At 37.3% G+C, this 8,475-nt stretch overlaps 1 pseudogene; it reads left to right on the forward strand.

The window, feature by feature from the left end:
• Window positions 1-7,439: 7,439 nt before the first annotated feature.
• LOC782043 (eukaryotic translation initiation factor 4E type 1B-like) lies at window positions 7,440-8,138 on the forward strand (annotated as a pseudogene).
• The last annotated feature ends 337 nt before the right edge of the window (window positions 8,139-8,475 follow it).

The raw sequence follows: 8,475 nt of genomic DNA on the forward strand, positions 1-8,475 counted from the left end.
TATTCAAAAGCAGAGACATTACTTTACCAACAAAGGTCCGTCTAGTCAAGGCTATGGTTTTTCCAGTGGTCATGTATGGATGTGAGAGTTGGACTGTGAAGAAGGCTGAGTGCCGAAGAATTGATGCTTTTGAACTGCGGTGTTGGAGAAGACTCTTGAGAATCCCTGCAAGGAGATGCAACCATTCCATTCTAAAGGAGATCAGCCCTGGGATTTCTTTGGAAGGAATGATGCTAAAGCTGAAAACACCAGTACTTTGTCCACCTCATGTGAAGAGCTGACTCATTGGAAAAGATTCTAATGCTGGGAGGGATTGGGGGCAGGAGGAAAAGGGGACGACAGAGGATGAGATGGCTGCATGGCATCACTGACTTGATGGATGTGAGTCTGAGTGAACTCCAGGAGTTGGTGATGGACAAGGAGGCCTGGCGTCCTGTGATTCATGGGGTCGCCAAGAGTCGGACCTGACTGAGCGACTGAACTGAACTGAACTGAACTGAATATAAGTTTCCATGTTACTCTCTCCATACGCCTCACCCTCTCCTCCCCTCTCCCTATGTCCATAAGTCTATTTTGTATGTCTGTTTCTCCACTGCTGCCCTGTAAATAAATTCTTCAGTACCAGTTTTTCTGGGTTCCATTTACATGCATTAGAATACAATATTTCTCTTTCTCTTTCTGACTTACTTCACTCTGTATAATAGGTTCTAGGTTCATCTACCCCATTAGAACTGATTATAATAGATTCCATTTTTACAGCTGAGTAATATTGCATCATGTATATGTACCACAACTTCTTTATCCATTCATCTATCATGGACATCTAGGTTGCTTCCATATCCTAGCTCTGGTAAATAGTGCTGCACAGAACAATGGGATCATGTATCTTTTTCAAATTTGATTTCCTCAGGATATATGTCTAGGAGTGGATTACTGGGTCATATGGTGGTTTTAGTCCTAGGTTTTTTAAAATATAAATTTATTTATTTTAATTGGAAGCTAATTACTTTACAATATTGTATTGGTTTTGCCATACATCAACATGAATCCACCATGGGTGTACACGTGTTCCCCATCCTGAACCCCCTCCCACCTCCCTCCCCATACCATCCCTCTGGGTCATCCCAGTGCAAAAGCCCCGAGCGTCATGTATCATGCATCAAACCTGGACTGGTGATTTGTTTCACGTATGATATTATACGTTTCAGTGCCATTCTCCCAAATCATCCCACCCTCGCTCTCTCCCAGAGAGTCCAAAAGACTCTTCTATACATCTGTGTCTCTTTTGCTATCTCACATACAGAGTTATCATTACCATCTTTCTAAATTCCATATATATGTGTGTTAGTGTACTGTATTGGTGTTTTTCATTCTGGCTTACTTCACTCTGTATAATAGGCTCCAGTTATACCCACCTCATTAGAACTGATTCAAATGCATTTTTTTTAATGGCTGAGTAATACTCCATTGTGTATATGTACCACAGCTTTCTTATCCATTCATCTGCTGATGGGCATCTAGGTTGCTTCCATGTCCTGGCTATTATAAACAGTACTGTGATGAACAATTGGGATACACGTGTCTCTTTCCCTTCTGGTTTCCTCAGTGTGTATGCCCAGCAGTGGGATTGCTGGGTAATATGGCAGTTCTATTTCCTGTTTTTTAATGAATCTCTACACTGTTCTCCATAGTGGCTGTACTAGTTTGCATTCCCACCAACAGTGTAAGAGAGTTCCCTTTTTTTCCACACCCTCTTCAGCATTTATTGCTTGTAGACTTTTGGAGAGCACCCATTCTGACTGGTGTGAAATGGTACCTCATTGTGGTTTTGATTTTCATTTCTCTGATAATGAGTGATGTTGAGCATCTTTTCATGTATTTGTTAGCCATCTGGATGTTTTCTTTGGAGAAATGTCTGTTTAGTTCTTTGGCCCATTTTTTGATTGGGTCGTTTGTTTTTCGGGAATTGAGCTGCAGGAGTTGCTTGTTTATTTTTGAGATTAATTCTTTGTCAGTTGCTTCATTTGCTATTATTTTCTCCCATTCTGAAGGTTGTCTTTTCACCTTGCTTATAGTTTTCTTCATTGTGCAGAAGCTTTTAATTTTAATTAGGTCACATTTGTTTATTTTTGCTTTTATTTCCAATATTCTGAGAGATGGGTCATAGAGGATCCTGCTGTGATTTATGTTGGAGAGTGTTTTGCCTATGTTCTCCTCTAGGAGTTTTATAGTTTCTGGTCTTACATTTAGATCTTTAATCCATTTTGAGTTTATTTTTGTGTATGGTGTTAGAAAGTGTTCTAGTTTCATTCTTTTACAAATGGTTGACCAGTTTTCACAGCATCACTTATTAAAGAGATTGTCTTTTCTCCTTTGTATATTCTTGCCTCCTTTGTCAAAAATAAGTTGTCCATAGGTGCATGGATTTATCTCTGGGCTTTCTATTTTGTTCCATTGATCAATATTTCTGTCTTTGTGCCAGTACCATACTTTCTTGATGACTGTGGCTTTATAGTGGAGACTGAAGTCAGGCAGGTCGATTCCTCCAGTTCCATTCTTCTTTCTCAAGATCCCTTTGGCTATTTGAGGTTTTTTGTACTTCCATACAAATTGTGAAGTTATTTGTTCTAGCTCTGTGAAAAATACTGTTGGTAGCTTGATAGGGATTGCATTGAATCTATAGATTGCTTTGGGTAATATACTCATTTTCACTATATTGATTCTTCTGATCCATGAACAGGGTATATTTCTCCATCTATTAGTGTTTTCTTTGATTTTTTTCCCCAGTGTTTTATAGTTTTCTATATATAGGTCTTTATTTTCTTTAGGTAGGTATATTCCTAAGTATTTTATTCTTTTCATTGCAATGGTGAATGGAATTGTTTCCTTAATTTCTCTCTTTACTTTCTCATTATTAGTGTATGAGAATGCAAGGGATTTCTGTGTGTTGATTATATATCCTGCAACTTTACTATATTCATTGATTAGCTCTAGTAATTTTCTGGTGGAGTCTTTAGGGTTTTCTATGTAGTGGATCATGTCATCTGTAAACAGTGAGAATTTTACTTCTTCTTTTCCAATTTGGAATCCTTTTATTTCTTTTTCTGCTCTGATTGCTGTGGCCAAAACTTCCAAAACTATGTTGAATAATAGTGGTGAAAGTGGGCACCCTTGTCTTGTTCCTGACTTTAGGGGAAATGCTTTCAATTTTTCACCATTGAGGATAATGTTTGCTGTGGGTTTGTCATATATAGCTTTTATTATGTTGAGGTATGTTCCTTCTATTTCTGACTTCTGGAGACTTTTTATCATAAATGGATGTTGAATTTTGTCAAAGGCTTTCTCTGCATCTATTGAGATAATCATATGGCTTTTATTTTTCAATTTGTTAATTATTCCTAGGTTTTTAAGGAATCTCCATACCATCTTCCACAGTGGCTGTATCAATTTACATTCCCACCAACAGTGCAAGAGCCTTCTTTTTCTCCACACCCTCTCCAGAATTTATTATTTGTAGACTTTTTGATGATGGCCATTCTGACCAGTGTGAGGTGATATCTCATTGTAGTTTTGATTTGCAATTCTCTACTAATGAGCGATGATAAGCATCTTTTCATGTTTTTGTCAGCCATCTGTATGTCTTCTTTTACATCTGTTAGGTCTTTCCCCCACTTATTGATAGGGTTTTTTGTTTTTCTGGTTTTGAGTTGTATGGGCTGCTCGTATATTTTTGAAATTAATCCTTTGTCAGTTGTTACATTTGCTATTATTTTCTCTCATTCTGAAGGTTATCTTTTCACCTTGCTTATAGTTTCTTTTGCTGTGCAAAAGCTTTTAATTTTATTCAGGTCCCACTTGTTTACTTTTGTTTTTATTTCCATTACTCTAGGAGGTGGGTCATAGAGGATCTTGCTTTGATTTATGTCATTGAGTGTTCTATCTATATTTCCACTAAGGGTTTTATAGTTTCTGGTCTTACATTTAGGTCTTTAATCCATTTTGAGTTTATCTTTGTGTATGGTGTTAGGAAGTGTTCTAATTTCATTCTTTTACATGTAGCTGTCCAGTTTTCTCAGCATCATTTATTGAAATGGCTGTCTTTGCCTCATTGTATATTCTTGCCTCCTTTGTCAAAAATAAGGTACCCATCAATGCATGAGTTAGTTTCTGGACTTTCTATCTTATTCCATCGGTCTGTATTTCTGTTTCTGTGCCAGTACCATCCTGTCTTGATGACTGTAGCTTTATAGTATAATCTGAAGTCATGAAGATTGATTCCTCCAGCTCCATTCTTCTTTCTCAATACTTCTTTGGCTATTCAGGGTCTTTTGTGTTTCCATATGAATTGTGAAATTTTTTGTTCTAGTTCTGTGAAAAAAAGCCATTGGTAATTTGACAGGGATTGCATTGAATCTGTAGATTGAATTTGGTAGTATAGTCATTTTCACAATATTGATTCTTCTACCCAGGTACATAAAATATTTCCTCATCTGTTTATGTTGTCTTTGATTTCTTTCATCAGTGTCTTATAATTTTCTGTGTACAGTTCTTTTGTCCTCTCAGGTAAGTTTATTCTTAGATAATATTATTTTTGTTACAATGGTGAATAGGATTAATTCCTTAATTTCCCTTTCTGATGTTTCATTGTTAGTATACAGAAATGCAAGTGATTTCTGTGTATTGACTTTGTATCCTGCAATTTTGCTAAATTCACTGATTAGTTCTAGTAATTTCTGATACTATCTTTAGGGTTTTCTATTACAGTATCATGTCATCTGCAAACAGTGAGAGCTTTACTTCTTCTTTTCTGATATGGATTCCTTTATTTCTTTTTCTTCTCTGATTACTGTAGCTAGGACTTCCAAACTATGTTGAATGATAGTGGTGAAAGTGGACACCTTTGTCTTATTCCTGATCTTAGAGGGAATGCTTTCAGTTTTTCACCACTGAGAATAGTGTTTGCTGTAGGCTTATCATGTATAGCTTTTATTGTGTTGAGGCAGGTTCCTTCTATGCCCATTTTTTGAAGAGTTTTAATCAATAATGGGGGCTGAATTTTGTCAAAGGTTTTTTCTGCATCTGTTGAGATTGTCATATGGTTTTTATTTTTCAATTTGTTAATATGGTGTATGACATTTATTTATTTGCATATATTGAAGAATTCTTGCATCGCAGGAAGAAACCCAACTTGATCATGGTGTATGAGCTTTTTGGTGTGTTGTTGAATTCTGTTTGCTAAAATTATGTTGAGGATTTTTGCATCTATGTTCATCAGTGATATTGGCCTATAGTTTTCTTTTTTTGTGTTGTCTTTGTCTGCTTTTGGTATCAGGGTGATGGTGGCCTCGTAGAATGAATTTGGAAGGATTCCTTCCTCTGCAATTTTTTGAAATAGTTTTAGAAGTATAGGCTTAAGCCATCTGATCCTGAGCTTTTGTTTTTTGGGAGATTTTAGATCACATCTTCAATTTCAGTGCTTGTAATTGAGTTGTTCATAATTTCTATTTCTTCCTGTTTCAGTCTTGGAAGACTGAACTTTTCTAAGAATCTGTCCGTTTCTTCCAGGTTATCAATTTTATTGCCATATAATTGTTCATAATAGTCTCATAATCCTTTGTATTTCTGCATTGTCTCTTGTAACCTCTTCTTTTTCCTTTCTAGTTTTCTTGATTTGATTCTTCTCTCCTTTGTCTTGATGAATCTCGCTAAAGGTTTGTCAATTTTGTTTATCTTCTCAAAGAACCAGCTTTTAGTTTATTAATCTTTACTATTATTTCTTTCATTTGTTTTTCATTTATTTCTGCTCAGATCTTTATGATTTCTTTCCTTCTACTAATTTTGGGTTTTTCCTGTTCTCCTTTTCCCAATTGTTTTAGGTGTAAATTAGGTTGTCCATTCAATGTTTTTCTTGTTTCTTGAGGTAGGATTGTATTGCTATAAACTTCCCTCTTAGAACTGCTTATGCTGTATCCCACAGGTTTTGAGTTGTCATGTTTTCATTGTCATTTGTTTCTAGAAATTTTTTTATTTCCCTTTTGATTTCATCAGTAACCTGTTGGTTATTTAGAAATGTATTGATTAATCTCCATGTGCTTGTGTTTTTTACAGGTTTTTTTTTTTGTAATTGATATCTAGTCTCATAGCATTGTGGTTGGAGAAGATGCTAAATACAAGTTAAGTTTTCTTAAATTTACTGAGGTTTGATTTGTGACCCAAGATGTGGTCTATCCTGGAGAATGTTCCATGTGCACTTGAGAAGAAGGTGTATTCTTCTGCATTTGGATGGAATGTTCTGAAGATATCAATGAGATCCATCTCATCTAATGTATCATGTAAGACTTGTGTTTCCTTATTAATTTTCTATTTTGATGACCTGTCCTTTGTTGTGAGTGGGGTGTTAAAATCACCTACTATTATTGTGTTGCTGTCAGCCTCTCCTTTTATGTCTGTTAGTGTTTGTCTTATATATTGAGGTGCTCCTATGTTGGGTGCATAAATAATGTCTATTTTGTCTGATATGAGGATTGCTACTCCAGCTTTCTTTTGCTTCCTGTTTGCATGGAATATATTTTTTCATCCTCTCACTTTCAGTCTATATGTGTCTTTAGGTCTGAAGTGGGTTTTTTGTAGATAGCATATATATGGATCTTGTTTTTGTATCCATTCAGCCAGTCTAGTCTTTTTTTGGTGCATTTAATCCATTTACATTTAAAGTAATTATTGATATATATGTTCCTATTGTGACTTTTGTTTAATTGTTTGGGGCTGATTTTGTAGATCTTTTGCTTCTCTTGCATTTCTTGACTATGTAAATCCCTTTAACATTTGTTATAAAGCTGGTTTGGTGGTACTGAATTCTCTTAACTTTTGCTTGTCTGAAATACTTTTTATATCTCCATCAATTTTGAGTGAGATACTTGCTAGGTACAGTAATCTTTGTTGTAGATTTTTCCCTTTGAGTACTTTAAACATTGTGACATTCTCTTCTGGCCTGCAGAGTTTCTGCTGAAAGATCAGCTGTTAAATGTATGGGGTTTCCCTTGTATGTTACTTGTTGCTTTTCCCTTGATGTTTTTAATCTTTCTTTGTGTTTAGTCTTTGTTAGTTTGATTAGTATGTTTCTTGGTGTGTTTCTCCTTGGGTTTATTCTATATGGGACTCTGTGTCTCTTGGACTTGGACTATTTCCTTTTCCATGTTGGGGAAATTTTCAACTACAATCTCTTCAAAAATTTCCTTATAACCTTTCTTTTTCTCTTCTTCTTCTGGGACCCCTATAATTCGAATGTTTGTGCATTTGATATTGTCCCAGAGGTCTCTGAGACTATCCTCAGTTCTTTTCATTCTTTTTACCTACTTCTGCTCTTCAGAAGTCATTTCCACCATTTTGCCTTCTAGCTTACAAGGAGGGCTGGGTGCCCATGGAGCCCAGGCTACAGCATGGCTGCCGCCCACCCTGCTGAAGAGGCTGAGGATGGGATCCAAAAGTGGAAGAAAGAGGATGAGAAAGAGGAGGAAGAGGCAGCCACAGGGCCGTGCATGGGAGAGGAGGCTCTGAGGAAGGCCCCGGAGGAGGGAAAGCTGGACTTACACCCACTGCTCAATAGGTGGGCTCTGTGGTTCTTCAAGAATGACCGCAGCTGAACATCTTGGCAGAACAACCTGCATCGAGTCACCAAGTTCAACACCATGGAGGACTTCTGGGCGATATATAATAATATCCAGCTGGCCAGTAAGCTCTCTTCTGGCTGTGACTACACCCTGTTCAAGGATGGCATTAAGCCCATGTGGGAAAACAGCAGGAATAAGCGGGGTGGCCGCTGGCTGGTCAGCCTCACCAAGCAGCAGCGTCACATTGAGCTGGACCACCTGTGGCTGGAGACACTGCTGTGTCTCATCGGGGAGAGCTTTAGGGAGCACAGCCAGGAAGTGTGTGGAGCCATCATCAACATCTGAGCCAAGGGGGACAAGGTTGCTGTGTGGACACGGGAGGCAGAGAACCAGGAGGGTGTGCTACACATTGGGCGTGTCTACAAAGAGCGCCTGGGCCTCTCCACAAAGACCATCATTGGGTACCAGGCCCACACAGCCACAGCCACCAAGAGCAACTCCTTAGCCAAGAACAAATTTGTGGTGTGAGAGGACCCTGAGCCTCCCATTGCTGTGTGTATCCTTGTTCTTCTGCTTCAGATATTCTACTATTGATTCCTTAGAGAGTATTTTTTATTTCAGTAATTGTGTTGCTTGTCCCTGTATGTTTATTCTTTAATTCTTCTAGGTCTTTGTTAATTGATCCTTGCATTTTCTCTATTTTGTTTTCAAGGTTTTTGATCATCCTTATTATCATTATTCTGAATACTTTTTCAGGTAGTTTGCCTAATTCCACTTCATTTATTTAGACTTCTGTTTTTCTAGTTTGTTCCTTCATTTGTGTAGTATTTCTCTGCCTTTTCATTATTATTTTGTTTAAACTTAC

Source organism: Bos taurus, chromosome 9 (genome assembly GCF_002263795.3).
Source record: "Bos taurus isolate L1 Dominette 01449 registration number 42190680 breed Hereford chromosome 9, ARS-UCD2.0, whole genome shotgun sequence".
Classification (NCBI taxonomy): domain Eukaryota; kingdom Metazoa; phylum Chordata; class Mammalia; order Artiodactyla; family Bovidae; genus Bos; species Bos taurus.